Raw genomic sequence first — 25,056 nt, forward strand, 5'->3', positions numbered from 1 at the left:
AGTTGAACACCTTTCCCGAGATGTTTTAAGATAGTTTTCTTGCCCTTCCCTATGGTTAGCATATTGGAAGATTTTTCAGGGTTATTTGTTCCAAGCAAATTCTTGATGTACTTTGGGCTCAGGGAAAAAGTAATTGTTTTATAGAGGATCCCTATGGTTTACAAGGGCAAAACATGAAGGGGCACACTTATCAAAACGTTGTGCAATGTAGTTCAACCAACCAACTTCTTCCCTCAGGCTGATCTAAAAATGGCAGTACAAGCCCTAGTGTTACCAAGATTAGACTACGGAAGCACCACCCTCTGTGGTCTCCCTAAATACAAGCTGGCTCCGCTGAGAGCAGCACTGAATGCTGCGGCTAGACTGGTATCAGGAACAAAAAGAAATAGTCACATCTCTCCAACCTTGAAAGCCCTGAATTGGTTGCCTTACGAGGCAAGAATACACCTTAAAGTGGCCTGCATGACACACAAAGCAATTCACAACAATACACCCAGCAACTTGGCTCTAAAGTTAGAAAGGTCTGGAGGCTGTAGACAACTTCGAAGTGCGAGCACTTTCCTTCTGAAACCTCAATCCTTCCACAAGAAGAGAACTGGTTTGCACCAAAGATTTGGAACTCCTTACCTCCAGTAGTGAGTGGAATCACTACCCTTACCGCATTAAAAAAAGAAGTAAAAATACTTCTAATGAACAAATACATGCCCTGAGTTTCAATTTTAGGATGTCACCGAGTCATCTTGCCATTACCTATCTCAGGTGGAATGGACAAGACTATTTTTTGTAAGACTATTATCGCAGCTCATATTGCTCAATAACTGTATGTAATGTAACGCTTAGGTCTGTGGGTCCCCCTTGGTTTTTCTATACACTTTATATCCACTGTGAATCGATTGAGGTCATAACATGTATACTTGCTAGCACAATCACCTAATGTTCAACCTAACTGTCTATTGTACAACGTCCTGCAGTTTCACGGTCCTCTATGTTTGCTATTCATATATTTTATATTTCTTATGTACGAATTGACACTTTTGAATGTGTGTATACCACCTCAACCATTTATGTTCTTATACTGTAAAACGCTCTGATACCCTCATGGGTCACGTTCGCGCTATATAAAACTTTATAAATAAATAAATAAACCACTAAAGTTGACGCACAGCCTTGCAGAAGGGTGAAAACACAGCGTCTAGAGCCACACAAACACCTTTGCACCATAGGATAAAGGTGTGTGCATGCCATCTAGCACAGGATTTCTACCCCTTCAGTACACAATACTATATATTTAGACTAACTGTAAAACATTTCCCACATTGTATGCGTGCTGTACAGTGTAGCACACATGCAATGTGGGAAACGTTTGGAGAAATTAAAAGATTTCTCACGGATAACACCTGACTCAAGGCGGAATTATTTTTTACACAAATTCTTGTCTACCACTGTTAAAAAATACGGCTTTGTGTCACAAAAACATGGGTGGTAGCCTGGGGACACCCATATACAACCCATAAGAAGCACTCTTGGCATAAAGTGGTGCAAAGTGCTATTTGTGTTACTTCAAGGGAATTTTCTAACGCAAATAAAGTTTTGGGCTGGAAAGGATATAATATATCAGCACATTGCCCCAGCTTGCATCATTTTTTCTGACTTTGCACCTGTCAAATTGTGGATAATTCTGCCCCAATGTGGGCTAACTAGTGGGATTATCTGTGAGTTACATTTTAATACTTTTCTCACTGTGTGAATGGCAGAACAGGTGCATGTAACGCAATGAGGGAGAGATCTCGCTTCCTCATGGAGGGCGTCAATTCTGTTGACAAGGTATTGAGTTTCACGTTTGGGTGAAGGTGCTTAAAGGGAATGTTAGACCCCTTCTGAAGAGTTATATCATTCCAAACCATATTGGATGTCATCCCCAAAAAATGCCATTAATCCTTATGGTTTTAAGTCAAAGGTAATCACCTATTTACATTGAGATTCAGAGTAATTCTTTGACTTGAGACAGAAAATAAAAGGAAATATTTATTCTTTATTTTGTGTTTGAGAAGGAGGTTCAACTTAGAAAAATAAGAGGGAATGGTGTGAGTGGTAGATCTCGCTCCTGTTGGTGGAATATGAATGTGCAGTTATCAGGATTGTCCTGCAGAAATGTATGTGATCTCTTGCTAGCAGAATCTGAGATTCTGTGTCTGTCAAAGGAGCTGTAGCTCTTCCTAACTACTAGTCGGGTTTGGGAGAATATTTGCCATTGGGCTGATCATGAGCATGGCTGTCAGTAGAAATCTGCTGTCTTGTCCCCAACAGTGAGATAATCAGGAATCTGATTCTCTCACCACCTCCCCAGAGAGAGTTAAGCCAGTGTGAATACTGCTTCTCTGATCTCATTCTCCTGCTTTGTCACAAACGAGGGTGTGATCTGTGACCCTTACCATCCATAACCCAACTTACCACAAAACTGGAAGGGTGGAGCCATAGGAGGAGTGCCGAAGCATGTGGAAGTGGAATGATTGGTGGCCTCTTCTTCTACCTTTAAACAGGATGAAACGTCCAGTGCTTGGGCTAGATTTGACGTGTTACCTGATTCCAGCATGACCATTGGACTGCCAGGGCGTAGCTTCCATGGGTCGCAGAGGCCAGATAGGCCCACTTAACAATTGCTGTATTTCACAGTTCAAACAGTGGTCAAGGGGCTCATTTCTTGCCTTGCCTTCCAATAGGACCCATGATACATTGGCAACGTCATTGTGGACTATCCAACCAATTGCCTCATACTACCTCATGTTCCAACTGCGAGCATTACAATACAAAATAACCTCATGATGCAATAGTGTGCTTGTGAGCTGCACAAGCTGACTCCATTTATGGCTACAAGTCTGGAGTTCCAATGACCCCAAGGAGCAGGTGCTGCTGAATTGACCTTTAACAGGTTTTCTTGACACCCCAATGGCTATTTGATCAAACATTCTGTATGTTAACTTGAAACCTGCATTGCAGATACTATAGCTACCATCCAAACAGTGACTTTTTTGTAGAAACAATATTCAACCAGCTCTCTATAATTATAATGTGTATCATTATGATAACAATGCATTCCTTTGCTACTGATTACACTTATAAGGCATGACAGTAGTTTTTTAAAAAATGTTTCTTTATTTACTTTCGCTTGTCGTTTTTAATTAGCCCCCAGAGTAATACATTGTCGCTGTTTTCTTAATTTCTTTGTATCATTTACCTTCATTGTTTTATTTATTTATCTTGTCCATATTGTACAAAAGCAACAATTAAAGTTTTTTCAGGCTGTTTTAAATGTTGCCACCTAAGTGACCACTTTCATCTCATCCATTGTTTGCATGGGTATTTTCTCACAATAACAACTTCAACGCAATTGACTAGTCAATCATGGATCCGCCATATTAATTTGTGTGAATTTGAAGTTATTCCATCGTTTCCAAAATCTAAAACCTTTTCATTGACAAAGATAGCTATACCAATTGGTGAGACCAAATACACACTTTTCAAAGCACAAGTTATCCAAGGAAATTAAATACGATTATAAAATATATGTAGTGATCTCACACCTACCGGCACAAGTGATAGTGCATCTGGAGATCTTGTTAAATGATGGACCTCACTCTTGCAGATGCACACAAGCACATGTCTGGGAACCTGGTTTCGTGTATCTAAGATTGTGAGAGTGTGGTGCTCCTACGGGCCCTTCTAGGGTGCCAGAGTGCTCAATTACTGTACCTTGTTAGTGGGTGCAAAATCATTGTAAAAGCATGTGATTTGAGGAGTGTGTGTGAAATGGCAGAGACTACAGAAGATTTATTAGTTGTGTACCGTCAAGAGTGTGCAGTGGCGTAGCAAGAGGGGGCAGTTTTGGGGGTGATGGGGCCTCAACACACCCTCCCCGCTCTTAACTGCAGCTGCTGTGGGGTAACCACCAAGGAAATCATCAGCACCGCACACTCTTACACACGGCCACAGGGTGGCAAATTCAGGGGCCGCCAAGGGCGGCCATAGGTTCAGCTACGCCACTGAGAGTGGATACAGATGCTTGCACACAAAGTGTTCAAACTGCATTAGTCTGTCAGTTTGTGTGAGAAGCCACTGTAACGGGTGAGCCTGCAGAGCAAAGGTGTAGACCTGCCCCCATAAGATAGTGCTTACATATTATTTTTTCTGGAGAGTCATAGCCTGAAAGGAGGCTCTTGCCACACCCACATCCCAGAAGCCATCATACTGGCGATGAAGAAGTGAAAACAAGAAAAAGCAAGTTGAAATGAATTCTCTATTTATGTTCCCGAAATTTGGAATGACATTCCAAAATCCACCAGGACCACCACAACCCTGCTCAAATTTAGAGATGAGCTGGAGACACACCTCTTCAAACAACGCTACATCACAATGAAGTAACAGTCCAACCCCCACCCTCAGGACCCAGCGGGCTTTCTAATCACTCATTCACTGTATCTTGATGATTGAGCCAGTGCAACTTATTTGGTAGATCACGTGGCACTGTCCAAACAACAGGAGAATGGAATGCTATGGGCTTTACAGATGACATTGCTTTGTAAGGCATCCACCAACGGGGTGTCTGCACTTGATGACCTCAATGGATTCACTCTTCATACATTTGATGTTTACACGTTACAAACAGGCTAACATTGAGAGCACATCTCTAAGATACCACCCATATCTGTTCCTGTAATGCAGAAGGGATCATGTCACTCAAGCATATGAGAAACCACCAAGGACCAACATCAGCAGCTGAGCCTCTGTTGACTTCCAGGACATTGTATGTAAGAAAAGAGACTTTGAGGGGGGAAAAAATCTGTCATTCACTATTGTAAAAAAATGTTTGAGAATACTTTTCGAGACATGGCTATTTTCCTCCATATAGCGGGCGCGTACCACACAATATTCGCCTCAAGTTCCATTGGTTGTACCAGGCAGATTTCTTCGTTCTTCCCCAACCCGGCGGGGTTAAATGAACTGCATTTGTTCACTGAGCATTAATGGTGACTTAGGCCCCTAATAGCAGCATAACTTCTGTGAGAGCATCTTTTCTCTGATGGTTTTTATATTTATAAGCAGCTATGTAATGAGATGTGTGTTGTGTATGAGTGTTGACAATTAAAGCAATCACCATGTAATTTGAGAATGTGTGTACCTCACAGATGGCAAATGAATGGAGTGAGCTGAGCGACAGTGAATGCTGCCTGAAGAGTAAAGTACTGTGGGCATCAGTGTGGGCCCGACCGCAGGATTTATAGAGCAATCCATCCAAATGGTCCTGATGAAAGCGCCAAGTGAGCTGTACGTGTTGGTCAGTTTGGCAAAGACAGGATTGGCCCTTACCAGTATTTATGTTTAGTTTGTGGAGAGCAACCTTTGAAATGATTACGTTGGTTGCTGTCCTAAATACATGAAAGGCATGTGGTGCCCTTGAGAAGGTTGCCAAGGGCTTCTGCAGTAAAACATGCTATTTTTTAAAAATAAACAGGGTGAAAGAACTCCCTAGCTTTCGAAGGAGATTGGGAGGGCCTCGATTCTGCATGGACACAGAACCATCTCTTTGTGAGTGATAGAGAGTCACGAGGACTAGTTTTGAGTCTGAGAATGGATGCTACATGATCCTTGAATGAGAACCAGTGTCTGGTAAAAGCTGCAGTAAATACGTTCCTTTGGGATTATTAAATCACTGTAACCAGTGACATGTCCCCACACCTTCCACAGATTTCCAAAAATAATATGGGTCACATGGTCAACTGTAGGAAATGATGCATGGCAACGTGTTATAAATGATATGGTGTTAAAGCACTCACACACCACAAACTTCACATGGACACTGCGTCACAATTTGATAGTGCACAAGGGCCCAAGTGGGATAGCCCACTCCTGCAGGATTGGGTTAACCATTAAGCAAAATAAGCATGTGCTTAGGGCATCAAGGGAAGGAGGGGGGCACCACAGAAATGTCCCATTGACGGATCTAACATGGACCATATGGTGCAAAATTGCAAATGGTGCAGCTGAACCTATAAATAAAGTGGAAGCAAACACAAATAAACACTATTTTCCATCTTACTGTAAGTTTCATTTCATTTTGAAAAAAATAATTTCTTTTACAGTTTATTTTTGTTTAGGTTTTGAATTATATATATATATATATGGCGGCACCAAATTCTTTTAAGAGCTTAGGGTCCCTAAATGTCTTACTCCGGCCCTGCACTCCTGTTTAGTGAAAAAGGTCAGTAGTAAAGATATAAATCCCCATACAGAAGGAACAGCTCTGCGGGTGAGTGCTGAACGTGCCACTAGTCAGATCTAGGGCCGCGAGGAGCTAGAACCGAAGAGGTCTAGAACTGCGGATCGCTCTTTTCTCTTTGTTGATGTAGATCTTTTATTCTGATTTGGAGTTTAATTCGTTCAGAAAAGACATAAGAGGATCTCTTTTAATTTCAAAGTAATCCATCCCGATTTAAGATGAGCGAAACACATTTCAAGAGTCCAGGACTGGCATTAGAGCTGGTGGCGGCTGATGCGACAATCTTTTTGGCGCCCCCTCCCCCTCACAGCTTTACCAATTCACTCAGCTTTCAACATAACATACAGATCTGTTCTTTGCAGCAGGCACATTAACCCTCTGTGCTGCTTTTAGGTGAAAACTGCCACCAGACAAAACTCTGATCTCTCTTTCTAGCAGGAAGATTAATCACAAGCGTTATCTTGACATTTTTATTGCTGCATGAAAACTGGATACACAATGAGCTCTGCAGCAGGTGTTTTTAAATCAAATGTTTTTGCTAACACCGCCCCCCAGCTGCCCTCCCGCCCCCTCCCCCCCCCCACCCCTGGCGAGGTCACTCCCCTCCCTCCAGGTCAGCACCCCGTGCGGCCGCACCAGTTGGACTGCCCTAAAGCCGGCCCTGCAAGAGTCCTAACAACACTTACAGTGTTAAATTACAATTGTCTTTTTTACTTTCAGGCCATAGCTTAACTGGTCAAGTAAGTGGTACAGATTTATCACCAAACTTTGTACAACTAGTTTATATTTAAACAGATATGGTTTTTGGTGCCCTTCCTGCCAAACCACTCAGTAAAATATTATAACTACATGCAGAAACCGTAATAACAGTCCAAATAAAACGTGTCATCCAAAAAGTCCCAATTAAAATGGCGCCCAGTGGTGAGTTCCACAGCTCTAAAAACAACCTGGAACGCCAAGCTCCATTAAACAACTATTTACATATTGTAAAAATTCTGAGATGGAGGCCGCAAGGACGGTTATAGTAATCAAAAATAAATAAGAATCCAGTCTCTCTTCAGAAAAGGGATTATTATTTCAGCTCGCGCCCGGAATGATGCAGGACAGAAAATGTAAATGGAGCATGGAAAATATTCTAAAGGGCACAACTTTCATACTGGGTGAAAGATTTCAGCTGCACAAATCAAAAATGTCAGACATTTGGTATAATCAGGATATTTACGCTGCATGTAGAATTTATTCTCACTCCAGGAAAGCGGGATGATGTCTGCCATTATAATACAACAAACATGCATTAGCATTTTAATGTGACTGGCACACTTGAGAACTAGGCTCAGGACATGTGAAGCCTAATTTATACTGCCTCTTTTCAATTGTAAATCCAAGCATCTCAAATTAGAAATCTGTTTGTCATAACTTGAAAGTTAAAAATGCATCCGCGCAGTACCATGTGGATTTAGAGTGTTTTTTAGAAGGGGGGAAAAAAGAGATGGCAGATTTTAGTATCCTTAGCAGGGATGCTTGAGGCTACCTGTGCGCCTGTGGCTGTACCATAAACAGTTGTGCCGGCTTAGAGCACAGCTGAGTGCCTGTTTTGTTTTAAAAAAACATATTTTTATTGAGGTTCCATAAATAATAATACACGCCCATTTGACATATGGTGCAATCGTCAACTTTATCCATCATGGATCAGAAATGGTCGGTGTGTTTTGTCTACATAGATACCCAGTCAGTAGAGGAAACTCGTGATTTTCTGTTGAACTAAACATTTCAACACTAAAATAATAAAAAAATAAAAAAATGAAGAAAATACAATTGAAGTTACCCCCCTACCGACTGGTGCTCTGGCCCACACGATGTAGTGTAACACAATAGAAAATTGTAGTCACTGGTTTGGCTATAAGGAAATACAAAACATATACAATAGTACATACATATACATACATCCCTAGGCAATATAAGACAGAAAGTAGCATGGTGTTACTCAACTGTTGGCAGGTTGACTGCAGGGCATATATGGGAGATGTAAGCGGTGCGGATCCAGCTGGGGACACTGGAGGGGTAAGTGAGTCAAGGGCTTTGAATGTTTCTAGCATTTGGTCCCATTCCATTGAAACAGGAACCTTGCGCAGGCCTTGGAATTCTTCTTGCCTAATAATTACGCTCTCCGCGGTGCCCCACCTGATCCTTTCTGTCTGCCAGGCCAGTGCTGAAGGGGGATGAGCGGATTTCCACCTCATTGTGATGGCTCATTTTGCCACAAGCACATCCAGGTCTGCAAATCTACACTGAACTTTTTGTTTCATGGGGCATTTATGCAGGCCCAGTAGACAGCTGTCTACAGCTGACCAGACAGCCGTACCAGTGACCTCCCGGACTCTATAACCGATTGTTTGCCAGTATACCCGCAAGAGAGGGCAATCCCACAGCATGTGAAGCAGGTCTGCGCCCGCTTCCTGACACCTGGGACAAGAGAGCTGAGCATCCGGGTAGATGCAATTAAGACGATGTGTGGTAAGATATGCCCTGTGGAGGATCATGTATTGTATGTATTTAAATTTAGCATAGCGGGAGACTTTCTTGGGAAATTCTAAATTAGAGGCCCATTCTCTATCCGTTAACTCCCTCCTCAAAGTCCGAAGTGGAGTCAGTGATGTTCCTGAGTGTATTCGAATACCCCTATAGAGCCACCGGGTGAGATGCCAACCTGTACCCATCAGATATGTTGCATATACTAGTTCATGCTTCAAGGGTTCGGTCCCAGCTGGGACCAATGGCGTTTGACACAGTGGGTGATGGTAGCATGAAGAAGAAGCAGTGTCAAGGGGACCCCGGGAGCACGAGTGAAATTGTCATGGTCCGCTAGTGCACCCTCTATGAACAGTGCCTTAACAGTGGACACCCCCTCCCATTCCCAGGGGGACACGATCCTTTTCGAGATTGACCCGTGTGCGACAGGTATCCCAAGTAAGGGAAGTTTGGGAGAGTACGGGAGGGCTTTCTTTGTGTATTGAAGAATATTCTTCCAGTACATCAACGCTGTCTTAAGTAAGGGGGTAGCTGTAGGTGGAATCTTAGCCAGTGGTAGAAGTAAAGCGTGAAGAGTACCCTGACTGAGAAGTCGTGTAGCATACCCAATTTCTTGGATGTGTCGGCCCGCTAACCAATAGGACAGCCATTGAGGTTGACTGGCCATACAATTTGCTCGAAAGTCCGGTTCTCCAAAACTGCCCTCCTCAGTTTGGAGCTGGAGTTTTGCCTGGCACACTCTCCTACGTCCCTTTTCCCAGACAAGTTGCAATAGTAGGGTATCCAGTGTACTATAACTTTGAGATGGGATTATAACCAGTATGCTGGCGAAAAAATAGAGGAGATGGGGGAGCATCACCATTTTTGAGATGGCTATCCTATCCATCACAGGCAATGGCAATGAGGTCCAAAAAGAGACCTGCTACCGGAGGGATCGTGTTGCCTTCTGCAGGTTGCCATCAAGTAAGTCCTGGGGGGTTCTATAGATTTGTATACCCAAGTACTTAACAGTGTCTGGGGCAGTCGTCAGTAGTAGATCTCCAAAAGCTATTGGATTGGGGGTATCCCTATATCGCATGTAATAGGCGTGTGATATCTGCCCAAAGTATTTAAATATGGACGGAATGGGTTCTAGGCTTGCTGTGAGGTCCTTTAAGTAAAGAATAATGTCATTGGCATATGCAGACGCTACATGTGTTATGTTATTCGTTGGTATTTATTAAAAAGGCAATGCAGCACACCCCAAAAGTAACCTGCACCCCTTACACAATCTTATCTCCGGGTGTAGTCCAAAAGTTGTAAATATTCATACAAAGAACACCATCAATATCCGTTCTTGATATAACTGGATATGTTATATTTATTCGTTAATAATCATATGGGTATCCAATTTTCACAGCGCAGCCGACGCGCGTTTCGCCCAACGGGCTTTCTCAAGGCTGCATATATACAAGAAAAAAGAGAAAACATGGTATCTAATACTCTGTATGAGCAGAAACATAAACAATATTATCAGCTGTGTTATACCGTACATACTAGTACAAAACAGATCCATATTTTCGCATATACAGACAACCATAAAAACCTATCATATAGTCCAACACATTAGAAACACGGCTCCAAGGGAGAGTGCCCCCCAAGAGATAGAAAGTAATCCCCTAAGTTAGGTGATTAATAGAGAGATAGATCCCGAAAGGTTCCCCAAGTGTATAGAACGTCAGAGTCCAAAAAACAGCTGAATCACTCAGTCCTGTATCCTTGAATTACCGAAATTCGTCATGTGCATTCCACCGATAAATATAGTGAGTGTTAATGGGTGTGCTCATGTTTATTACCAAGTCAACGAAAAATGCATGACCGTAAAGTGCTCCGAGTCATGCTGTACGAGGTGATGGCATCTCACCTAGTCAAGTTCAATGTATCGTTCGTCTTTGGTGTAAAAAACTCCAAGTTACACCTAGAAGAAAAATAATGTGTCCTATGACCACTGACAATATTGCTAACATGGTATCTACCACATCGTCTATTGCGACATTCAGTGTTGCTTACCTAATCCCAACCAAATGGTCACGTATAATTCATATAGAGTGCCACGAGTTAGACACTATCAGCGTTTTTCCGTATCTGTAATATATAGAGTATAACGAAGGACCAGGATCCGTCCCCTCTGAAATAAAAGTATAGTGAAAACAGATATTCACTATAATGTGCCGTAAAAAACATTCCCATATAAAAAACAATTCAATAACGCCTTGGTTAAGTACCCGAAAGACGTAAATACGTGTTGTAGTCTAATAGTGACCATTACGTCAACATTGGTCATTTACTTGTACGTATTGGTGGTTACTCCCGACCTACGGTTTGCCTGATACATTTGAGAAGCAGCGCGTTGTATAGAACATCGCATCGCACCTATTGAGCGCAATGTGTCCTACGTATCATTATTATTCCCAAACATCATTTGGCTTCTAAGTTTAAATCCAAATGCGTGCGAGAGTATATTCATGATCATTATAGTGCGCTTAATCCCACTAAGTTTAATTCGTAACCTGGAAAAAACCCATATCGCACTCACCTCGTTCACGTAACTAATTCTCCCACATTTTCTGGGCGTTTGGAATCCGAGTGCTTCCCGCCATTGTGGAAATGTATGTAGACGTAGGACACATTGCGCTCAATAGGTGCGATGCGATGTTCTATACAACGCGCTGCTTCTCAAATGTATCAGGCAAACCGTAGGTCGGGAGTAACCACCAATACGTACAAGTAAATGACCAATGTTGACGTAATGGTCACTATTAGACTACAACACGTATTTACGTCTTTCGGGTACTTAACCAAGGCGTTATTGAATTGTTTTTTATATGGGAATGTTTTTTACGGCACATTATAGTGAATATCTGTTTTCACTATACTTTTATTTCAGAGGGGACGGATCCTGGTCCTTCGTTATACTCTATATATTACTGACACGGAAAAACGCTGATAGTGTCTAACTCGTGGCACTCTATATGAATTATACGTGACCATTTGGTTGGGATTAGGTAAGCAACACTGAATGTCGCAATAGACGATGTGGTAGATACCATGTTAGCAATATTGTCAGTGGTCATAGGACACATTATTTTTCTTCTAGGTGTAACTTGGAGTTTTTTACACCAAAGACGAACGATACATTGAACTTGACAAGGTGAGATGTCATCACCTCGTACAGCATGACTCGGAGCACTTTACGGTCATGCATTTTTCGTTGACTTGGTAATAAACATGGGCACACCCATTAACACTCACTATATTTATCGGTGGAATGCACATGACGAATTTCGGTATTTCAAGGATACAGGACTGAGTGATTCAGCTGTTTTTTGGACTCTGACGTTCTATACACTTGGGGAACCTTTCGGGATCTATCTCTCTATTAATCACCTAACTTAGGGGATTACTTTCTATCTCTTGGGGGGCACTCTCCCTTGGAGCCGTGTTTCTAATGTGTTGGACTATATGATAGGTTTTTATGGTTGTCTGTATATGCGAAAATATGGATCTGTTTTGTACTAGTATGTACGGTATAACACAGCTGATAATATTATTTATGTTTCTGCTCATACAGAGTATTAGATACCATGTTTTCTCTTTTTTCTTGTATATATGCAGCCTTGAGAAAGCCCGTTGGGCGAAACGCGCGTCGGCTGCGCTGTGAAAATTGGATACCCATATGATTATTAACGAATAAATATAACATATCCAGTTATATCAAGAACGGATATCGATGGTGTTCTTTGTATGAATATTTACAACTTTTGGACTACACCCGGAGATAAGATTGTTTAAGGGGTGCAGGTTACTTTTGGGGTGTGCTGCATTGCCTTTTTGATAAATTTCAACATCTTTGGAATCCTGTATTCTTAGAGATGACTATTACTCTTGGTGGATGAGTATGTGGCGATATGCTAGCACCCAATACAACTGTCAACAACAACTTATTGCATTACGGATTAAACTTTACGATGTGCAGGTCCTCATAGCATATCCACTGTGAAGTATATTTATACATGTTATTCGTTGGTATCCCCAAGTCTATGGCCTCTTTACGAAGCTTGAGGAGTAGGGGTTCCAGCTCCAAAACAAATAATATGAGCAACAGGGGGCATCCCTGCCGGGTACCCCTGGTCACAGAGTATGCAGACGATATGTGTGAGGCCGTCTGGGCCCGAGCCGTGGGGGAAGTGTATAGTAGCTCGACCCATTGCAATTTTTAAGGGAAGACAGCATGTAGGTCCAGTCAAGTGTGTCGAATGCATGTTGCATGGCAAGAGAGATACACCCAGCGGAGTTGGAAAGGGCTGCTGTAGTTTCCATAAGGTAATGAAGGCATCTAATATTTAGGGGTGTGCTATGGCCTGGTACGAAGCCACACTGATCAATATGAATACGTTTTGTAAGATAAGGGAGCAGGCGCTGTGCCAATATTTTGCAGAGTATTTCATACTCAGTAGCTAACATGGAGAGGGGACGATGGCTTGATATATCATGGGGGTCCCTATTATGCTTGGGGAGGGAAACAACCAGAGCCTGCATAGGAGTGGTGGGGAGCGTGCGCTTATCCAGTGCCGTCTTATAAAGGTGCACTAGATTTGGAGCCAGTTGCTCAGCATATGTGAGAAGTTGGCCTGGCATATGCTGTTCCTAGTTATAGGGACACCTTGCACCAGTCCAATTCGACTCTTATTGATGATAGGTTTAAGACAACCTTTAAAGAAAGCTATCCTAGTGGTAGCTGTGGAGAGCAGCCTTCAGGCTAAGTCTTGAAGGAGTGTTAAGCTTATTGTTTTACCATAATAACCTCTTGAATAACCAAATGAAAGAGTAGCCCACACAGGTATATATATAAAATATATGTATTTATTCTAGACAGAATCCCACAGTCACATTATGTGACTAGTGGCAAAGTTACACTTCAAACAAGTATTTATAAACACAATAAATAGCACAGAAATCAATGGGCCCCAGGGGGGGACCAAACCATATACTAAAATAGTGGTATAAGAACCACGACAATTTTACAGACAATGCCTAGGGCATTCAGGATCGCGTGCCCCTTCAGAATCCACCCACTGTTAAGAGGAAGGGGACCCACGGGAGATGCGTGCAGCACAAGAAGTTGCTATCGGGATCGCAATGTTAGTCTATGGAGAATGTCGCGGTTGAATATTTAAAGATTAAAGATACTTCTAGCAGGAGTACAAAGTTAAGGCTTGAGACTTAAGGCTTTGGAGAGCCCACTACCACGGGAGTACCGAAGTACCACTGTTACCTGCCCCAGGGAAGCCGGGTGCATAGGTCGATTCTGGTGTCGGGTCGCGGGCTGATTTTCAATGGAAAAGTAGTCCAAACTGCTGCTAGCCAAAAGCGTCGATGATGTCGTGAAGATCTAAGATGTAGAAAATGTAGAGAAGAACCTGAAAGCAGAGGGGACAGAGTCTGGGTCACGGCACAGTGACCAGGGAGCTCACAGGAAGGAGCTTGTGGATGTCGGGTGCTTCAGGTAGAGATGGGTGCAGCTTGGCTCTGCAGTCACGGGCTCCGAGAGGCTTCAAGGAAGGCCAGATTCTGGAGGGCAACTGTCCCATGTCGGATGAGGGTCGCTGCAGTGTTAGTGTCCCAATTGGATCCACTAAGCCTTGGCAACCGCAACCCATGCAAGATAAACAAAGCAGCTGCTGGTGCAGACCCACAAGGTCTGAGGGTGCTCATCTTTGGAGAGAGCGTAAAGCAGGCCTGGAGCAACCAGGGTAACTCTCATGTTTAAAGATAGACCTCCGCTAGGGCCCACAAGTCGAGAGACAAGGGACCACGGGAGGCGGCAATTTGGAGTGCGTAAAAGGGCACCCACGGGCCACCGGAGGGGGCTAGGGCACTGGTCTTTGGCACAATTGCTGCAAAGTGGTTGGCCCGTAAACGGGCCAAAGCACAACTTCCCCACTGGTCAGGGTCGTGTGCTATGCAAGTAGAGGCCGGGGTCTCGGGGTATTGGGGATCTCGGCACCCACGCGGTCCACGGTGCCCAAACTCGTTGAGCACATTCACTGGCCTCTGGGATGCGCTGGAAGCCCACCTCAAGGGTTCTGGAAGACGTCGAAGTTCGTGAGAGCAGCGAAGTTCCAACTGGGTCACTTGCAGTGTTTCAGGTGCCTGCCAAGTAGGGGGATAACTCCTTTATCCCAAGGGAGATTTCTTCAGTCAGCTGGGCAGCAGCTCGTCGAAGGTCGGTTCTGTAAAGTTCCAAAGTAATCTGAGGCTCTGGGGCCACGTTATTCACCTTTATCCCCAAGATTAGGGGAGTGTCCAGAGTAGTGTCCACCAATGGCTGGTGAGGCGGGAAAGGGTGGCTACACCCTCTCCCCTTTGTGTCTTTCCCGCCTGGGCGAGGGGCAGGATGCCCCTGAACCAGTTCCAAGCAGTGTATGCAGAATTAGGTCTCTGCAGCTGCCTACGTGCAACTCTGAAAGGACATTTGGTGCACCCACCCTGTTCCAATCCACATCATCCTGTCTGGGGAGATGCTAGCACCTCCCTGCCACAGGAGCCCTATTGTCCAGCTGGCGAGGCTGGGGTTTTCCCCAGCAACAGCCAGCCAGGGTCGTGTAGGTGGCGGGCAGTAGCCATTTTGTGTAACTTGTGCACTTTTAAATTGGTGTCTAAATTCTACCGCTTTTCCCATATTGCCCTTCTAGCAAGGGGGAATTGTACCCTCATGCCCATGGCTGGACTGGGGGTATGATTCCTACATGTTTGACACCAAACACGATATGGTTCTGTGTAGCCATTCTCAAGTTATTGCGATGACGCGATTCACTTATAATGCGGTTAAGAGTATATGGTCTGGCTACACTACAAACAACCCAGTAACGATTTTACGAAGGTTGCAGAGAGGCCCTACTCAGGTAGGGGTCCCCCTCACACATACCTCAGCACCCAGCCCTGTAGGATTACCAGGGCCTGCCATAGGGGTGACCTATGAGAGTATATGTGTTGTAATGGCGTGGGATATAGGGTACCTACATCCCTGTAAGGGGTGCTAGCACCACCCTACCCAGACTACAGTAGTGGTCTGGTGGTGTCAGTTTGTATGGCTGTCCCAGGGTGGCACAATAAGTGCTGCAGCCCTGGTAGGCATACTGGGGGACCCATGCCCTGGGTACCTAGGGTACCATCTACAAGGGTAGGGCATGCCCAGCATCCAATTAGGTTTGTACCTAGAGTACTCACATCAGTTTTAGGGAGAAAGCAGATAGGCTGGGGTCCTGGATTGCAGGATCCCAGCCAGACTAGTCAAAAACCACTCAAATACCAGGCAAAAAGTTGGGGGCAACCATTAGTCAGATTCCACTCTCCTACATAAGCCCCCCCCAAACGAAAGGAGATAAGGCTAACCTTGTCCAGATAAGCCTTTATTTCCTGAGTGGCCATATAAGGAAGAACCTGCACTAGCATGGTTGCTCCCTGTCTCATGGTCCACTTGGGAAATCTTACCCCAAGAGGTTCTAGAGTTTATCCAAAGTCTAGGGAAATTACCTGTATTGGTTTTTGGGTCAGAGGTGGGCTGGTGGGGTGTCTGAGTCTGGAAGTGAGGCCCTACTTGGGTTGGTCTCAACCTCCTCAGATCACTGGCCACTATGGAAGCCTTTCTGCCCATGACTGTGTCATATCTGGCCCTAAGGGTCAACCTCTGGCTGCCTACAGCTGGGGGTCGGATCCCTTTGGCTGGAATAGTGGAGGGCACTGGAAGGTTTGGGGCAACTATGCCCCAGGTTTCCATGTGCTCAACATCATCCATTTGAGGGGTGCCTATACCTAAGGGTAAGGGGGATCCCTCAGTTTGTAGAGGAATATTCACCTGGCTGAAATGACTCTGCTGGGTGTCCCTAATCTGCTGATGAGGGGGTTCCTCTGGACAGGGGCCCCTTAAGGGTCCACTGACCTCCCTGACCTCTGCAGCCCTGGGCTGACTGAGGCAGGGTAGAGAGGGGCAGGATACCTGCTCCAGACGGGTACCACCTTGGAAGGGTCCCCTGCCATCAGAGAGGTGGGCAGGCCAGGCCTGTCCACTTCTGGGGCAGTTACTTCACAAGGGGCAGGATCAGTTCTCTGAGAAACTTGACCCTTACCTGTAGTCTGGTGGGGGGAGGACTGTTCCTCTTCCCCTATGCTCTCTGGTTGGGTAGAGTGATCCATAGTTTCAGGCTTCACTCTTTCTATTTTCTCCTGGGGTGGAGGTGAGGCCCTCAGGGTCTAATCCACTCTCTCAGGGATTCCTACCATTTTGAAATGGGCCTTGTGGTCAACCTCAGCCCAGGCTGAGATTTCCAGATCATTCCCCAGTAGGCAATCTACAGGCAAGTTTGGGGACACTGCCACTCTCTTTGGGCCAGTGACCCCTCCCCAGCTGAGATTTACCACTGCCATGGGATGGTCTGTCCTGATTCCATCTATGTTGGTCACCTGGTAGCTAAACCCAGGTAAAAGCTGTTCTAGGGGCACTAGCCTCTTGGTCACCATGGTGACACTGGCCCCTCTGTCCTTATAGGCCACATCCTTCTGACCATTGATCATGGGCTCTTGTCTGTACCTGCCCAGAATACTGGGGCTCATGGTAAAGTTGGCAAACCCCATGCCACCATCACAGACTAGAGTTGCTTGTGCAGGGGATCTGGTTAGGCCAGGGTCCACCTGTGTTCCCCAAGAAAACCCAACTAAGTTTTTGGGTGCACTCCCACCACCTGGAGGATTACTTCTAGTAGCAACAGGAGGTGTTGGAGCTGTACTTGGAGGAATATTTTCTTTATTGCCATTCTTTGGACAACTGGAGTCAGTTTTCCAGTGGCCAGGCTTCTGACACACATGGCAATATGGTTTCTTTTTTGAAGAGGAAGGATTTTGGGACCCACCCCCAGCACTGGGTTTTTGTGGCTCTTCAGGGGACTTTTCTGTTTTATTATCCCCTCCTTTCTCTTTGGGTTTGGTAGAATCTTTCTTCTGGTCACCACCTTGGTTCTTGGGCCTGATCCTGGTTCTGACCTATTTGTCTGCCTTCTTTCCCAATTCTTGGGGAGAGGTCAGATCAGAGTCCACCAGGTGCTGGTGTAAGAGTTGGTTTTGACAATTATTAAGAATCTGCTCCCTCATTATGAGATTATACAATCCTTTATAATCATTAACTTTACTGCCATTTAACCAACCTTCCAATGCCTTGGTTGCACAATCAACAAAGTCTACCTAATCCTGATCCTGTGCTTTTTGGGTGTCTCTGAACTTACGTAAGTCTGTATTGATCAGTGGTTAAGCCAAACCCATCTATTAAAGCATCTCTCAGGATATAGTAATCATCAGCATCCTCTTCTCTTACAGTGAGGAGCGTGTCTCTTCCTTTGTCTGCAAAGGAGAGCCACAGGATTGCTGCCCACTGCTCTACTGGGACCCTTTGTACTTTACAGGCCCTCTCAAGAGCAGAGATCCATTTGTGGATATCATCCCCTGTCTTATAGGGGGGCATAATCTTGTGGAGGTTCCTATTGTCAGGGACTTTCTCTCTAACTCTAGGGGTCTCATTACTGCCACCAGGGGTCTCTAGACCCCACTTTCTTGAAGCTGTCTGAAGCTCCAGGGCTTTCCTGACCTATGCTAACTGTTCTCTTTTAAGCTGAAGCTTAGCCTGCTCAAATTTGATCAGTCTGCATTTCCTCTCATGGGAGGATTCTCTTCTCTGAGAGGAGGCAGAGGTCCCTTTGGATCTCCCAGAATGGTTGGATCCCACTGAGAGGGATCTGTTCCTTCTTGGATCCACCACTCTCCCTTTAGGGATGGAGAGAGTGCCTTTTGGGCCATCACCTCCATGTTGTGAGTGGTTTGTTTCTTCCAGGTCAGGACTTTCATCCTCTTCCTGGTCCTCATCGGAGTCCTCTACTGGAGGGTCCTCTTCTGATGGATGCCCACCCAACCTGTCTACCCCACCAGACCCTAAAGTCTGCATAAAGTCTGCTATGAGCAGGATTTCCCTGAGACGTTGGGTATTGGCACCTTTGTTTGTCTTGTGTTTCCTAAGGGTGCACATCTCCCTGAGCTCAGCAAAGGAGAGATGATCATACTTGTCTACTGGGACCCTTTGGGGTCCTTCCAGAGCCTTATGGGCACCTGAACCTTCAGACATTTTCTAGTGTAGTGATAGTGGTGTATCTACCTACACTAAGTGTGGCCTACTGAACCCTCTCTTGAGTTATAGTCAAGGTGTGCTAAACCCTCTACACACAACTCTAAGTTCAGTAGAACTTATTGTATTCTAGCTTGAATTTATATGTACCTTTGGTACCAAGTGGCTTTCACTTTAGAAATTCAATTTGTTATCTGGTAAAACAATGGCAAGCTTGAATCCAACCGCTGCACACCAATGTGAGAAGTTGGACTGGCATATGCTGTTCCTAGTTATAGGGACACCTTGCACCAGTCCAATTCGACTCTTATTCGCGATAGGTTTAAGACAACCTTTAAAGAAAGCTATCCTAGTGGTAGCTGTGGAGAGCAGCCTTCAGGCTAAGTCTTGAAGGAGTGTTAAGCTAATTGTTTTACCATAATAACCTCTTGAATAACCAAATGAAAGAGTAGCCCACATAGGTATATATATAAAATATATGTATTTATTCTATACAGAATCCCACAGTCACCTTATGTGACTAGTGGCAAAATTACACTCCAAACAAGCATTTATAAACACAATAAATAGCACAGAAATCAATGGGCCCCGGGGGGGACCAAACCATATACTAAAATAGTGGTATAAGAACCACAACAATTCTACAGACAATGCCTAGGGCATTCAGGATCGCTTGCCCCCTCAGAATCCACCCACTGTTAAGGGGAAGGGGACCCACGGGAGACGCGTGCAGCACAAGAAGTTGCTATCGGGTCGCAATGTTAGTCTATAGAGAATGTCGCGGTTGAATATTTAAAGATTAAAGACACTTCTAGCAGGAGTACAAAGTTAAGGCTTGAGACTTAAGGCTTTGGAGAGCCCACTACCACGGGAGTACCGAAGTACCACTGTTACCTGCCCCAGGGAAGCCGGGTGCATAGGTCGATTCTGGTGTCGGGTCGCGGGCTGATTTTCAATGGAAAAGTAGTCCAAACTGCTGCTAGCCAAAAGCATTGATGATGTCGTGAAGATCTAAGATGTAGAAAATGTAGAGAAGAACCTGAAAGCAGAGGGGACAGAGTCTGGGTCACGGCACAGTGACCAGGGAGCTCACAGGAAGGAGCTCGTGGATGTCGGGTGCTTCAGGTAGAGATGGGTGCAGCTTGGCTCTGCAGTCACGGGCTCCGGGAGGCTTCAAGGAAGGCCAGCTTCTGGAGGGCAACTGTCCCACATCTAATGGGGGTCGCTGCGGTGTTAGTGTCCCAATTGGATCCACTAAGCCTTGGCAACCGCAACCCACGCAAGATGAACAAAGCAGCTGCTGGTGCAGACCCACGAAGTCCTTTGGAGAGAGCATAGAGCAGGCCTGGAGCAACCAGGGTAACTCTCGTGTTTAAAGATAGACCTCCGCTAGGGCCCACAAGTTGAGAGACAAGGGACTGCGGGAGGCGGCAATTTGGAGTGCGTAAAAGGGCACCCACGGGCCACCGGAGGCAGCTAGGGTGCTGGTCTTTGGCACAATTGCTGCAAAGTGGTTGGCTCATAAACAGGCCAAAGCACAACTTCCCCACTGGTCAGGGTCGTGTGCTATGCAAGTAGAGGCCGGGGTCTCGGGGTATTGGGGATCTCGGCACCCACGCGGTCCACGGTGCCCAAACTCGTTGAGCACACTCACTGGCCTCTGGGATGTGCTGGAAACCCACCTCAAGGGTTCTGGAAGACGTCGAAGTTCATGAGAGCAGCGAAGTTCCAACTGGGTCACTTGCAGTGTTTCAGGTGCCTGCCAAGCAGGGGGATAACTCCTTTATCCCAAGGGAGATTTCTTCAGTCAGCTGGGCAGCAGCTCGTCGAAGGTCGGTTCTGTAAAGTTCCAAAGTAATCTGAGGCTCTGGGGCCACGTTATTCACCTTTATCCCCAAGATTAGGGGAGTGTCCAGAGTAGTGTCCACCAATGGCTGGTGAGGCGGGAAAGGGTGGCTACACCCTCTCCCCTTTGTGTGTTTCCCGCCTGGGCGAGGGGCAGGATGCCCCTGAACCGGTTCCAAGCGGTGTCTGCAGAATTAGGTCTCTGCAGCTGCCTACGTGCAACTCTGAAAGGACATTTGGTGCACCCACCCTGTTCCAATCCACATCATCCTGTCTGGGGAGATGCTAGCACCTCCCTGCCACAGGAGCCCTATTGTCCAGCTGGTGAGGCTGGGGTTTTCCCCAGCAACAGCCAGCCAGGGTCGTGTAGGTGGCGGGCAGTAGCCATTTTGTGTAACTTGTGCACTTTTAAATTGGTGTCGAAATTCTACCGCTTTTCCCATATCGCCCTTCTAGCAAGGGGGAATCGTACCCTCATGCCCATGGCTGGACTGGGGGTATGATTCCTACATGTTTGACACCAAACACGATATGGTTCTGTGTAGCCATTCTCAAGTTATTGCGATGATGCGATTCACTTATAATGCGGTTAAGAGTATATGGTATGGCTACACTACAAACAACCCAGTAACGATTTTACGAAGGTTGCAGAGAGGCCCTACTCAGGTAGGGGTCCCCCCTCACACATACCTCAGCACCCAGCCCTGTAGGATTACCAGGGCCTGCCATAGGGGTGACCTATGAGAGTATATGTGTTGTAATGGTGTGCGGTATAGGGTACCTACATCCCTGTAAGGGGTGCTAGCACCACCCTACCCAGACTACAGTAGTGGCCTGGTGGTGTCAGTTTGTATGGCTGTCCCAGGTGGCACAATAAGTGCTGCAGCCCTGGTAGGCCTACTGGGGGACCCATGCCCTGGGTACCTAGGGTACCATCTACAAGGGACTGGTAGGGCATGCCCAGCATCCAATTAGGTTTGTACCTAGAGTACTCACATCAGTTTTAGGGAGAAAGCAGATAGGCTGGGGTCCTGGATAGCAGGTTCCCAGCCAGACTAGTCAAAAACCACTCAAATACCAGGCAAAAAGTTGGGGGCAACCATTAGTCAGATTCCACTCTCCTACAGCATAGATCAAGTAGAACTCTGTCGGTAATCCATCCAGACCCGGGGTCTTATTTCTAGGGAGGTCTTTAAGGGCTCCTAGTATGTCATTCTTGGTAATAGGGGTCTCCAAGTCCGCTGACAGTGTAGGAAATGTAAGGTCGTCCTGGAAAGTTGTTATACGGTCATGGGATATAACAGCCAGTGCAGTGTAGAGGGTCTTTTAATAGGTATAAAACGCCGAGTTGATATCAGCCTGGGTGAAAACGGCAGTGACATCTGGGAGGGATATTTCCGTTATTGGGACCGGGGGAGGAGCATTACGAATGAGACGAGCTAGAAGGGTCACTGATTTGTCTGTCTCCTTATGACTATATTGAATGTATGCACTGTAGTCTATCAAGCGGAGTTGTTCGAGTAATTCCGCATGTTGAATTCTGGCTTCTTGTAACTGTGCATGTCAGGAAGGGTTGGTTATAGCCTCATTTTCTAGTTTATTCAGTGAGTCCTCCAACGAGATGAGGTTCTTGTGTAGTTCCTGTTGAGCCCCAACAGTAACCCCTATAGCTGTCCCCCTGATCACTGATTTAAACGAGTCCCACTCAACTAAGCGTGAGGATGCAGAGCCAACATTGTGAAATAATTAGTAATGGCTGTACCTAAGGTATTGCGGAATACCCCGTCTTCAAGTGTATGTGGCCATAATCACCAAGTCGGGACCAGGGCGGAAACCCTCTCCCATTCAAGTAGCACTTCGAGTGAGTTGTGGTCAGATAACATTTTCCCGAGGTACGTGGATTCAACTATTTGGGGCGACAAGGACGTTGTGCAAAAGATCCTGTCTATGCGTGTGTGTAGCTGATGTGGAGGGGAGTAGAATGAATATTCCCGACTATTGGGATGTTGTAACCTCCATACATCACTGATTGTCCAGCCCATAGCCCAAACGTGTAAGAAATCTGCAGTCTCTGTAGTCACTGTGCCTTGAACCGGGGGGTGGGAGCGGTCCAGATGCACATCTAAAACAGAATTAAAGTCACCGCCAATAACCCAGGGATGCACTACCCAATCCATTAACACCGTGTTAAGGATAGTGAGATAAGTATTCTGTTCATAATTCGGGGCATACACGCTACCAAGGATAATCGGGACACCATCAAGTTTACCCCGCAGGAGGACATAACACCCCCTGTGTCTATCCGCTGTTCCAGCAGCACAAAGAGTACCCCACTCCTAACCCAAATGAGTGACCCCCTTGCAAAGCCAGAATAAGACATGTTAAAAATGTGTCCTTTCCATTTTCTCCACGGTTTGGCAACTTCCGAATCCATCATATGTGTTTCTTGAACAAGAGCTATGTGGACTTTACGCCTATTCAGTTGAGCATGGATTCTATGTCGTTTGTGAACTGACCCCATGCCCCTCACATTCCATGTTAGTATTTGATATTTAGCTAAGACAGCCATATTTCAACACCCATGTAGAAAAGGGCGCCCTAGGGAAGCGCTGGGAGTGCAAAACAATAAAAAGTGCAAGGTGGACCAAGAACCGAGAACCTCCCCAAGAAATACAACCCCCAATACTAGGGCCAACAATCGAACTATGCTGGTCCAAACATGTATTAACATACACTAATTCCAAATGGTCATATCATGCAATAACTGCAGGGGGGTGGGCCCTACACTGAGCATTACTGTACAGCTATAAACAGAGCTACACTCTTGCTAGGACCATGTAGGATTGTAGATTAACCTCTCCCACTAATTCCAGTCTTGCTAAATCAAATTAAAGGATCAAGTATCTATACCAAATTGGACTTGCGAGGCACCTATCATCTGGTCCACATTAAGGAAGGGGACGAGTGGAAGACCGCGTTTAGCATGAAATATGGTCTCTTTGAATATACAGTGATGTCATTCGGTCTCTGTAACGCCCCGGCTGCGTTTCAGTATTTCATCAATGAAGTCCTACATGATCTGCTTGATGTTTGTGTCATTGTATATATTGATGACATACTGGTTTTCTCAAAAACAGAGGAAGAACATACTAAATATTCCGTTTTGCAAAGATTAAAAGACAATTCATTGTATGTGAAACTTGAGAAATGTGTCTTTAATACCAAAAGAGTTGAATTTCTAGGGTATTGGCTTTCCCCCCGAAGGCATAATAATGAAACCAAAAAAAGGTAGAAGCAATTTTAAATTGGCCTTCTCCATCCTCAGTAAAAGATACGCAACGAGTACTAGGTTTTGCCAATTTTAATCTAATTTTTCTGAAATCGTGATGACAATTATGCAATTCCTTCGAAAAGGTCAAAAATTCCAATGGAATTCAGACGCTAAAAAAGCCTTTACTAAATTAAAGCAAGCCTTCACTTCAGAACCCATTTTGATTCATCCAGACCCTGACAAACCATTCTTTGTTGAAGTGGACGCTTCTCTAACAGCATTGGGAGGAGTGTTAATGCAAAAAAATGCTGCAACTGGACATCTACATCCAATTGCCTTTTATTCTTGTAAACTACTGCCAGCAGAACAGAATTACACCATTGCAGAACGAGAACTGTTGGCAATCAAGGCAAGTTTTTTTTAATGGAGACACCATTAATTGGGCGCCAAGCATATGATCACCATATTTTCAGACCACAAGAATCTCCAGTTTTTTACAACAGTCAAGGCATTAACCCTCAGGCAAATGCACTGGTACTATTTTTTAGTGAGTTTGAGTTCATCGTTACATACCGCCCTGGACAGAAGCTATTTCAGTCAGACACTTAATCAAGATTAGTCTGTGACAAAAAAATTGATGAAAAGAAAGAATCACAAAGCACTATCCCATCGGAAAAAGTAGTAGCACTCACACAAACAGGTTAAATTGAGTACTCAGGCACTGGATAAACAGGAATGGCTAACGCAAAAGCAAAATCACGATTCCAGTACTGCAGGACATCCAAAGGGTTAATAAAACCTTAGAATTATGTCAGAGACATTTTTGGTGGAACAACATCAGGCAGGACATTCAACAGTACATTAAGACATGTCCAGTGTGTGCTAGTCAGAAGTCCTCCCATCTCTCCCCCACAGGTCTCTTACAACCAT

The sequence above is a fragment of the Triturus cristatus genome, chromosome 6, assembly GCF_964204655.1.
Source record: "Triturus cristatus chromosome 6, aTriCri1.1, whole genome shotgun sequence".
NCBI classification, from domain to species: Eukaryota; Metazoa; Chordata; class Amphibia; order Caudata; family Salamandridae; genus Triturus; species Triturus cristatus.